The following is a 12,539-nucleotide window of genomic DNA, read 5'->3' as shown; positions in this document are numbered from 1 at the left end:
AATATATTTTCTTTATTATAGTTATCATCATCAACAACAACATTACACACCAGTTACAAACCAGTCATGCTCTTAGTGCTAATTATTTATTGAATCCCTATTATAACTAGGTACTGTTCTAGGTGCCTGCCATTGTTATGCCCTATGAGGCATTGGTTTATTCAACAAATATTCCCCAAGCATATTTGATGTGCCAGACACTTCTAGGCATTGTGACGGTTGTTTTATGAAGGCTGACAAAGTCTCTGCTCTCATAAGCTCCTAGTTAATCATTTAGGTGTGGTCTCTTCATCTCAACTATGTGTCGCTTGGGGTCATTAACTGATATAAGCCCATATCCTAAGAGCCTACAAAGGGGATATCTCATAGAGATTATTTCATAAATATTAAATTAATGGATGGATAAATAAAAGAGAATGGAACCAACACCTATATTCACTAGGCACACATAAGTTAGCATCTGTTTTCAAATCTGGAGGTTCAGGGTTCATAGGCAGTGACATGGCAGAGAATGGAGAGGGGCTTCCCAAGAAATAAGATTCCCACACCTCATATTAAATAGATATAAAGAGTCTGCAACATTTGCAAAAATATGGGTCCTGGATAAATTACTTAAGTCAGTTTTGCTTTCTATTGTGGGTAAGAAAGAAACCATCAAAAAGCATTAAAGATTTGGAATTATAAACAACCTGGAGACCATATCTAAAAGACCTTTTGAAGTCTTGGGAAAATTAAGTTTTTCATCCTACTTAGCAAGAATGACATTGAAAGGAGCATAAAAACTGTAATTAAAAAAGATAAGTAGGAGTTCCCGTCGTGGCGCAGTGGTTAACAAGTCCAACTAGGAACGACGAGGTTGCGGGTTTGATCCTTGGCCTTGCTCAGTGGGTTAAAGATCTAGCATTGCCATGAGGTGTGGTGTAGGTCGCAGACGCAGCTCGGATCCCACGCTGCTGTGGCTCTGGCCTAGGCCAGTGGCTACAGCTCCAATTGGACTCCTAGCCTGGGAACCTTCATGTGCGGCCCAAGAAATGGCAAAAAGACAAAAAAAAAAAAAGATATGTAGTTACAAATTGTGGCATATGAAAAATAAAGAAGGCTAGGACTTCCCTGGTGGCACAGTCTGTTAAGAATCCCACATTGTCACTGCGGTCGTTTGGGTTGCAGCTTTGGCATAGTTTCAGTCCCTGGCCTGGAAACTTCTGCATACCTCAGGAGTGGCCAAAAAAAAAAAAAAAAACATAAAGAAGGACAAAAACTGTATAATAATTTTATGGTGTGGAAACTATAAAGATATGTAATCACTATATTGTACACCTGAAATTAATATAATATTGTAAGACAACTCTATTTCAATTAAAAAGAAGAAAAGAAAGAAGGACAATACGCATCTTTTGAAAGGGTTCCCATTATAATTATGTGCAAGATCAGAGTATGGAAGATGAAAGCCTTTTCAGTTGGTGGGCAAACTAGGAGAAAGGGTAAATGTTTGGAGTTTTTCTCATGCATGGTTTGAGGAAAATGAGCCTTTTAGATGCTTTATTTAACGCCTGAAGTATACTGCTCGATCTGGAAGATGTTTCCGGAAACAGTTTCAGAAATGCAGCCTGACCCATTTTCCTCAGCCATGCTTATGGGAAGCCTTATCAGCAAGGAAATGGTTTTAGAGGGAAATGATTCTGAGACCTTTTGGCTGCCCCCACATGCAAATCATCAGACAGTATGCAAATAGAGGACAGTAATACACTCAGCAGTTGCAGAATGAAACGTTTCCATTCCTCCTCTTGAATAGAAAAGGAGGAGCTCAAAGTGTCCCCAATCCTAGAAACCTCTCCATAAAGTAAGAATTATGTAAAGTCTTTGCTAAGACTCAGGGAAGAAGTTAACCACATTAGCCTCTGGTGATATAGTGCTTGGGGTGAAATTTGCATTCAATAGTATTGGCCTAAATTTCTGGAGAGGGAAAAAAAACTGATTGTTAGTTTTCTTTAGGTAACTGAGTTGTGGTCATGCAGGTAAGTGGAAAATGGGAAGATTTAGCAATAGCCTGATGACTGTATCTTTTGTTTGTGGTTTGTAAGATGCTTTAAGAGTCCAATTTGGATTATGTGTGCTCTAGGAAGTCCTAGATGTAGAGGCGAGATGGAAATATGAAAACACTGTGCTGATGTGTCCCCCTAATGAGATGACCCTTAAGGAGCAAAGTTGGGAGTTTACTGGGCTCCATTTTCACCAGGGGCCCACACACATATTGGGGTTGCAGTCAGAGAAAAAAAATGGTCTAGAAGGAAATCTACCTCTTCTGGACATAAAATTTACATGAAATATGATTATAACAAGATTATTTACATTCTGTAGTCATTAGGGATAAAGATGATATTTGCAGATCTATCTTCCTAAACAAACTGAAAATCCTTTGTGATATAATCTCTCCACGCTATGATTTCAGTCAGATACTACAGAAAAATGGTGCCAAGTTAGCATTACTATCTACTCAGTGACGAAGGTGCATTCTTTGGCATTTAGACACCGAAGCTTGCTTTCAACTCGGTGTGTCTATTCTATTTCCTACTCATTGTATTATGTGAGTCTAGGTTTGGGAGAGATCAGAATAATGTCCAGAAGACCAGCTTGTTTGATGAGATGATTTTTCACATGAAAACATATTTTTCTATAGAAAAGTATGTTGCTATCTTGGAATGAATTTGGTATCTAGTGCTGGTAGTTTCATACACACACACACACACACACACACGCACATACACATGCACATATGCACACAGCAGATAGGAAAAGGATAGTTTCGATGATCACTGTTTCAAATGATCCGCAGATTTAATTGACTCCCAATGGTCTTCTTGTCAAGCCACAGTGCCCCTGATGTTCAGATATATCAGTTATTTTAACCTTTTTAATGTGCATTACAGCTCATGCAGAATGATAAAGGGAAGGCAGTGGTCTAGGAAGATTAATATAATTAAGCTGTGATGTTTGTGTTTGAGAAAACCCTAATGGTCCAGCTTCTTCAGCACAGAGGGGTGGAGGTTCCTTTCCTTTTCTTGACACAACAGGAAGGGAGACTTTGTGATTATTGGTGGATGCTCATTGCAAACTCTCCTTGTGAGAGAGATTCCTGCCAGGTAGGAAAGATTCTAGTTTGACTCTGCTTCTACCTGAAGAAGAAAGCTCACACTTGGTGTCTTATTGAAGAATTATGGACTAGCTAGTCAGTGACCTTGGAAGAGGGCTCAGATTTAGAAAGGCTGCCTGAACCATCGCGATGTTTACTAGGCGGGGCAGGGCCGCTGCTGCCCAGAGTGTGGGGGGTTTCCTACAATGGTCTTTGGACAGAGTACAATGGTCAGCAAAAGATAATAAAGAGGCTAGAACATGCACCATCTGGTCTAACAGAAGGGAAGATGGAAATCATCAACGGGGAGTTGGAATTGTTATGGAAAGCCAGACGGTGAAGCATTGATTAAGATTATTTTGTTGATTAGGTGATATCCTATGATTTATGCCATGGACAAGGAAAACCAAATACTTTTTTTTTTTTTTGAGTATGTGAAACCAGAGTACATTTTAGAGCTGCATTTGAATCTAACCCTGGATTCAGAAAAATCTCCCTGTCAAGAAGTGGCCAGACTAAGAAAGAGGGCTCCCTGAGAACAAGAAAACTCTATGCATTCCTTGGAAGAAGTCATGGGGAGCCAACTGGTTCTCAAATACTGGCAGAGGGCCAGGTAGCCATGGGCATAGGGGATCACAAATGGACTTCTTCTTCTTTTTTTTTTTCCAAAAAGACTTCAATGTTGCTGACTTTTGTGGCTCTCTGAAAGTCACAAAAAGGGACACCAAGTTAAGCAGGCTAAGAAGATAGATCAAGTGGAACCCACGAGACTAGAAGCCATTTAGAGTATTGTTTACCCAGTTTAGAAACCAGCATATGAGAAAATTGATCCAAAATTTCCAAGGTTTCTTAGGACAAGTCATGGCATATGCTCTAAAATTAATTTCTTATGGGCAGTTTTCTTAACATTCTCTATCCTTTATCCCTCTCTTTGCCAATATGATTTTTAGTCCTTCCGGACAGACGTCTTTTCTTCCCAGTGGGTCAGGGTGGTAATGATCACTTCAATCCCCAGAATCTCACGGACTTGCCCTCATCACAACCACATCGCTGTAGAATATGTTCTTATACTTCCTTCCCCATCACAACTAGCCTTTCTTATATGCTTACCATGGGCCAGGGATTGGGAAAGGCATTTTATATGCATTAATGTTTGCCATATGATCCAGCAATCCCACTCTTGGGCATATATCTGGACAAAACATTCACTCAAAAAAATACATGCACCCCTATGTTCATCACTGCACTATTCACAAGAGCCCAGACATGGAAACAACCTAGATGTCCATTGACAGATGAATGGATTAAGAAGATGTGGTATGTATGTACAATGGAATACTACTCAGCCATAGAAAGGACAGACTAATGCTATTTTCAGCAATATGGATAGAACTAGAGATTCTCATACCAAGTGAAGTCAGTGAGAAAGAGAAAGACCAATGCCATGTGATATCACTTATTTGTGGAATCTAAAATATGGAACAGATGATCCTATCTACAAAACAGAAACAGATCATGGGCAAGGAGATCAGACTTGTGGTTGCCAGGGGGTAAGGAGGAGGGAGTGGGATGGGTGGGGAGTTGGTGGATGAAAACTGTGACATTTGGAATGGACGGACAGGAAACTGTGTGTGACTGGGTCACTTTGCTGTACAACAGAAATTGAAGAAACATTGTAAATCAGCTACGCTTTAATAAAAAATAAAATATAATAAATAAAGGAAAAAATAAATGAATAATGCCAAAAATTTGACAACTTAAAAAAATCTTTATTAGTTAAACTCAAAACAGCTTTACGAAACAGAAACTATTATTAAGCCCATTTAAACATACATTTAAGGAGTTTCTGTTGTGGCTCAGTGGTTAACGAATCCAACTAGAGACCATGAGGTTGCAGGTTCGATCCCTGGCCTTGCTCAGTGGGTTAACGATCTGGCGTTGCCATGAGGTGGGGTATAGGTCGCATACGCGGCTTGGATCCTGCATTGCTGTGGCTCTGGCCATAGACTGGTGGCTGCAGCTCCGATTAGACCCCTAGCCTGGAAACCTCCATATGCCGCAGAAGCGGCCCTAGAAAAGGCAAAAAGACACACACACACACACACACACACACACACACACACACACACACATTTAGGAAACCAAAGGTTTCCCTAAGTCCACCAGCGAATATGTAGTGGAGTCTAAATTTAAACTCAATATAATTCCCTAGTCCTCGCTCTATCCCACTGCTTGAGGCTCTCTCAATGATTTGCCTCATATGTATTATCTCAGTTTTAAAGATGAAAACACTGAAGTTCAGAGAGAGCAGTGATTTCCATTAAGCAATGGAATTGCTTGGTCTCAGAACTTGGAGCTCCAAATCCAGTTCCTTTCTCCCTATACCATCCCAGGGCTATAAATTTGTCTGAGAAATAATAATATCCTCTGAGAGAGGATACCACAAAAGCATCTCCCTTTTATGAGAAGAAACTTTCGTGATCACACAAACATGTCTCTTCTCTTTTTGCAAAAGATTCACCTCATGGAACTATTTATAAGGTGTTAACTAATCCTTAGAACATAATGGAAATATCCATTTTCCTTTTTTTCTTTGTCTTTTTGCTATTTCTTGGGCTCCTGGAGCGACATATGGAGGTTCCCAGGCTAGGGGGTCGAATTGGAGCTGTAGCCACCAGCCTATGGCCAGAGCCACAGCAATGTGGGATCCGAGACACGTCTGCGACCTACACCACAGCTCACGGCAATGCCGGATCGGTAACCCACTGAGCAAGGGCAGGGACCGAACCTGCAACCTCATGGTTCCTAGTCGGATTCGTTAACCACTGCGCCACGACGGGAACTCCCCATTTTCCTTTTTGATGACAGCAAATGTCAACTGCTTCTTAGGCTATGTACTACATATTGTAACTGAGAGCTGGAGCTTGTTGTATGGGCAACTTTCCCATTGCTTTGACTGGACATTAAATCTGAGTAAAGAATTATAAAAGATACTCATCACAGGCGGAGCTTCTATTTCACCGGTGAGAAGGCACATGCAGGTACATCTATTTCCTTCCCCATCCTACCCAAACAGTTGCAAGAGGATAGTATCGAGCATCAAAAGTGTTACCTCCTGCAATTCATAAAGTTGCACTGAATAGAATTATCACCTTGAAATTACAGGGTAAAACTCCCTATACAAAAACAGATTAAAGACAAATTAGACTGTGGGCCAGGTCACTCTGATTGTTAATTAGTGATAATGGAAATACAATTAGCATAATGAGTTCCAATTACTGTATATGGAGAAATATGAGCATACTGCTTTCATAAATCTTGGTTCCAGGAAAAATAAAATGCATCTGGTTTAACAAAGCATGCCCTTCTCTTCTGCAGAAAGCTTCCTGGTAAATATTGCTTTGTGAAGTTAAATCCTTCCTCTGATGGTTTGTGATTTGGGGGAAAAAAAAAAAAGGCGACAGAATGGATTTGCCCCGTCTGATAGCTGAGCAGTTTTGTATTAGCTCAGCTTCTGTTTTAAGCTTCCTAGAAAATCTAACCATCTGTTTCTCCAATCGCGGGTTAAAAACACTAGGGAGAATCATAGACCATTGCATCAAATGTGCTTATTGTCTTTGAAATGTCTGTGAACCCCCCTTTCTGCCTTTGATAAGCTGTGAAATTGGAAAGCCAATTACAGTCACATATTTACACAAATCTGAACAGCTTTTTGAAAACTCCGTGTAAGAACGAGCAGACGAGAAACAACAGCTTTACAGAGAGCTAGAGAAGGGTGCCTGTGGGTGTGTTAATGAAGTTATTTTTAAAAGAGTTGCGCTGTAGGGTCTGGGTATTTATTTTCACCTTGGGTTTACACTGTCTCAACTTTTCATTGCAGGCACTGCTCTCTCTTAACTTTCGCAAAAGGTCCACCAGCTGATAGCACAATAGGCCAGTTCTGTTGTCTTCTCTCTTCAAATCTCCCTTGCTACTTTTCTTGCTATGAACCCTCAACTGCTGACAGATTACTTCCAAGGCTGGTTAAAACCCAGGCCATTTGGCCAATGAATGGTAATGAATGTGGCCTGCTCAGCCCACACAGGTGACATTACACCTTGCACCGGGGGAATGTGCCAACTTCCTTGTTGTACCCTGTAAATCTGATAGATGCCATTAACCTTTTCAGCGAATCCCCATGGATCGTTGCAATGGCGAATCTCAGTAGTAATTGCTAAGACAAAAATGCCCCAGCATGCCTATATTCCCTGTAAGGATCCGTGAAGCAGGCAGGTAGGTTACTCAAGTGTCTTTTCCCAACTGCTCTCTTGATTTACTTCCTGCTGTCAGTCTGCACCCAGGCCGCAGGGCTTCAGAATCTTCCAAACACGCAGGAGTAGTGGCTCTTGCAGAGTACTTAGAGCTATTCAGTCCTCTCCTTTTTATCCTGAATAGGATTTGGTCATAAAGGAGAAGGTTGATATATCTAGACCAAAGGATCTACTAAAATAACTGAGTGCATTGAGAAGAAGGCTCCTTGTCCTTAACTTTGTGAGTCACAGCACTCTTTCTATCAGTGCTTTGATCATGGTTGTCATATTTGTAACCAGTCAAGTCCCCTCCGTCTGTCCGGAAGCATTTGTAAACTGGATTATTCAATAAAAGAAATGCTTGTCAGGCATCATTCTCCTTCGGCAGTTTGAGATGCTTTCTCTAGAAACGGCTTTCACACTATGGCTATCTCTCCTTGATGCACACACGCACGCACGCGTACACATACGCACGCACAAATGGAATCCAAATGGTCTTCGACTCTCTGTCAGCCTATATTTATGATGGGAGGGATGGTAGAGCTTAAAAAGATGAGTTTCTCTCCCTAGTATTTTTGTTACTAAAGAATATATTAGATTTACACTTCTTTATAGATTTATATAAGGAAAGGCATTGCATTGAGAGGCACATAAGTATCCTGGAAAGAACACTGCCTTCTTGAATATGGGTAAGTGTCTCATTAACAAACATAGCAAAGTGTACTTGAAAAATGCTGATAATATCAGACATTTGATAAGTAATTCCTTGCAGGGTCTTGGGTAAATCACTGAAACTCCCTGGGCCTTGACTTACTTATAAAATGAAGGCGTTCACCTAGATGTTCTCAAAGATTTCTTGTAGCTCTAAAATTTATGATTCTAAAGGGCCATATCTCACATTAAGAAATATGATATCGAGACATGTTAAAGACTTGTATTTACCCATCTGCAGCACTTAAGATGAGGTTAATAAGTTGGACCTAACAGAAAAGCCCCACGCAGAATAGATTCCTATCTGTGTCCAGGACTAGCAAGTCCTCAGAGGGCTTCTAGCCTCAGAGCACATTGTTCAAGACGGCAGTTGCTACCCCAGTCATCACATCTATGTTCTGCACAGAGAGAGAAATAGGGGGTTGGAGGTAGAAGTGGGAACCACCTACAAAGGCAGTGTTTTAAGGAGTTTTCCAGGAATCTCCACACAATGACTTCTGTTTCTATCTCATTGACATAAGCAGTTGTAAGAAAGACTGGAAAATAGAGTATTTTAGCTGGATGTATTGGGGCCAGGAATAAACCCAGGTTCTTTTTTTTTTTTTTTAACTTTTTTTCCTTTTTAGGGCCGAACCTGCCGCATGTGGAGGTTCCCAGGCTAGGGATCTAATCGGAGCTACAGCTGCCAGCCTACACCACAGTCACAGCAAAGTGGGATCCAAGCTGCGTCTATGACCTACACCACAGCTCATGGCAGCGCCAGATCCTTAACTCACTGAGCGAGGTCTGGGATCAAACCTGCAACCTCATGCTTCCTAGTCCAATTGATTTCTGCTGCGCCACAATGGGAAATCCCTAAACCCAAGTTCTATGAGTAAGAAAGAGAAGAACGGATTTTGACTAGACAACTGGTAGTATATGCATGTAATTCTTTCTTTTTTATTTAAAATATTCGTGTGCTATGCTCTTTGGTTCTAGAAGAGAGCCTCTCCAGCATAGAGAAATCATTCATTTTCATTTTGCAACTATGGCTGTGATAATAGATGACTGAGTCCTACCCAATTTGATACATACTAATTTCTCACCATGCAAATTTATTTATTTATTTATTAAGTTTTTTGCTTTTTAGGGCAGCAGGTGCAGCATTTGGAAGTTCCCAGGGTAGGGTCGAATCAGAGCTACAGCTGCCAGCCTACACCACAGCCACAGCAACGTGAGATCCAAGACATGTCTGCAACCTACACCACAGCTCACGGCAATGACAGATCATTAACCCACTGAGCAAGGTCAGCAACTGAACCTGCACCCTCATGGATACTAGTCATGTTCATTTCTGCTGAGCCACAATGGGAACTCCCTCACCATGCAAATTTGAAAGTTTGTTTAAAATTTAAGAAAAATTCCCATTTTTAGATGACACTAAAAGTGAAAATAAAAGCATTTTTATGTTTTTCTTAATACAAAATTAATAAGAGCATATTTCATTGAAAATGAGTAAATTCAAAAAGTCTTTTAAAATCATCTGTATTTACGTAAAAGTTGATTAGATAGATTTTCCTACAACTAATTTCATTGAATGAAAATAACAGAGGAGTCATTTTACTATCTGCCAATGTTCATCTGGATGAAAAAATTTGTTAATGAGCTTGTTATTTTTTTGCGCATAAAGATTCCTATTGTCTATGCATGCAGATAAAAAAAATGGGAGCTCCCTTGTAGCACATCAGGTTAAGGATCTGGTGTCACTGCAGCAGCTTGGGAACTTCTGCAGGTTGCAGACGTGACCAAAAAAAAAGGAAAGTTATGTATAGACTTCTATCACACACAATGATGAATCTTATATTTTGTCCCCCCCCCCCCACCAAATCTAGCCAATGCCATATTCTCCTCAGAAGTCCTATTTTAAAATATGAGCAGGCCACTCCGATAACAGCTTGTCAATCTATTGATTCCAAATTAATTTTACTTCTTGGCAATTGACTTTTGAAGAGTTCCTACTGATTTTCAACATTTGTCGTTTTTGGGTGGATAGCCAAATGCAAAGAATAGTACAAATGAATGGCTTACCCAGTGAAATTATTTTATGGAGGACAGACGTTCTGGGACTCAGGGTCCTGAGGGTTATATTAGTAAAACAAGATGACATGGGAATAAATTTGAGTGTGATCTTTTGTATTGGCCTGTGGTGTCCCATAAATCAGTTTTCTCTGAGCTTTAGAGAAAAAAGTCACAAAAAGTTTTTTTGCCTGCAGTGAAAAACTGCATTTGGACTCCTTAAGTATTTTGGACACTTCAATACCAAATATCAGTTAGGGATTTTGGTTGCAAACAACAGAATCCAAACCCGGATAATGTAACCAAAAGTGAATTTCCTAGAGGAATATCACATGTTGATAGAGTTCACAGCAGGGATAGAGAGCCAGGCCCCCAAACAGACAAATCTAAGGCAAGTGAAGAGATGATAACAGCCGCATGGAGGCAACAGCTTCATCTGCCACAGTCATGGAAAACATGAGCATAGGTGGTTTTTTGATGTTGTCTTCCCTCCATTCAAGGACAGAGAATCTGATTGGCTTCCCTAAGGAATATGGCCACTTCTTGGCCTAAGGAGGCCTAGGCTGTGCATTTGATTCACAGCAATCTCAGGACTACACAAATGGAGGTCAGGCAATTCCCCCAAGGTGTGCTATTTTTGCCTTAAATAAGATGATGAGATGTATGTTTTTTCTTTAAAAAGCAGATAGTTACTGTAACTGCTTCTTAGACTTTAATGTGTATGTTCTTCTTCTCGGCTTCATACTAAGTTGCATATTCTGACTTGTTAGATGGGGGCTGATATTCTGCGTTCCTTCTCCACCCAATTGATAAGGTTACCCTATGGACCACCCTTTGAATCACCCTTTATAACCATGACTATCAGGAAGACAATTATCCTTGGAGTTCTCAATCTACATTTACTTTCTTTTTGTTTTAATTTACATATAATTATCTATATTAAATAGTCTAAAGAAATTTAGAAACTAGTCTAAAGTTTTATTTGTGTATCTGCACCCATGTAACTACCACCAATATCAAGCATCACTCTCTCCTTAGAAAGTTTACCCATGCTTTGGTCTTCCTCCAAGGTAGAACCACTATTTTGATTTCATATAAATGGGATCATACAATACACACTCCTTTTGTATGTAGCTTTTGTTCAACATAATGTTTGTAAGATTCATCCATGCACTCATAAGAACTGAACCTGTGACTCATTCCTTTGCATTGGTAAGTAATATTCCACTCTTTGGAGTTGATATAAGGTGTATACTCTTCCTTTTGATGGAAATTTGGGTTGTACCTAAAACCTTGCCATTGAGAATAAAGGTGCTAAGGACGTTCTTATAAAATCTTAATATGAATATGTATTTTTAATTTCTTCAAGGAAAATGCCTAGAAATGAGTCGTAAGATATGTTTATGTATAACTTTGTAAGAAACTGACAAATAGCTGTCCACAGCAATTGTATCATTTTATACTTGCAGTAGCAGGATATGAGAGAATTCTAGTTGTCCTGCATTTGGTGTGCTCATTCCTTGAATTTTAGCCATTCTACAGGAGAGGTAAATCATAGTTGTTTTAGTTGCATTTCTTCGATGATATTCCATGTTGAGCATCACTGCACAAATATATTTCCTTTTTACCTTTTGCTTCATCTCATTTCCACCTTTAAAATAGAGTTTCCCTTTGAATCTAGGAAACATTTTGTTTACAACATTGGCCCCATGATAGAATCTCAGCCTGACTCCTATTTGCTCTTTTAGATTATGCCTATTTTTCCTCAATCATTTCTAACAGAGGATTTTAGTTTTGAGTATCTTAGAATGGGTTGCTGGATATGGTGACAATATTTTCTCATTAAAAATCATGCCCAGTTCTTCCTCTGATGGTATTTAAATTTGCCATCCCATGCTCTTGTAGTCAAATATATTGATAATGTCCCATGTGTGTTCTCTGACACTTGGGTGTAATTGTGGTGAACTTTGAATTCCCATCTTAAGGTCAGTTATTAACTATTGATGGATTCTCCTTTTCTCCACTTAATGCTAAAGTATTCATACTAACCAAGACAGATGGGAGCGACCAAGGAGTTTTTCAATGCCATTGCTGTGTAAGCTGTATTTTGCTTCCCTCATGTGAGAAACTCGAAGCACTTTTGTAGAGAAGATCATTTATTCAAGGTAAAGAAAAAAAAGAAAAGAAAGAAACCCTCCTCTATCCATTCTCTAAACCCCAGTTTTCAAAGCCCCATATACTTTTTCTGGTACAGAGTTTTCTTGTCATTAAAGATGAGAAAATGGCATCTTTGACAACAACCTTGGTTGATCCCCTTTGCAACAAAATGGGATTTGGATGTAAGAAGGATGGCC

The sequence above is a fragment of the Phacochoerus africanus genome, chromosome 5, assembly GCF_016906955.1.
Source record: "Phacochoerus africanus isolate WHEZ1 chromosome 5, ROS_Pafr_v1, whole genome shotgun sequence".
NCBI lineage: Eukaryota > Metazoa > Chordata > Mammalia > Artiodactyla > Suidae > Phacochoerus > Phacochoerus africanus.
Note: the sequence above shows the minus strand (reverse complement) of the source record.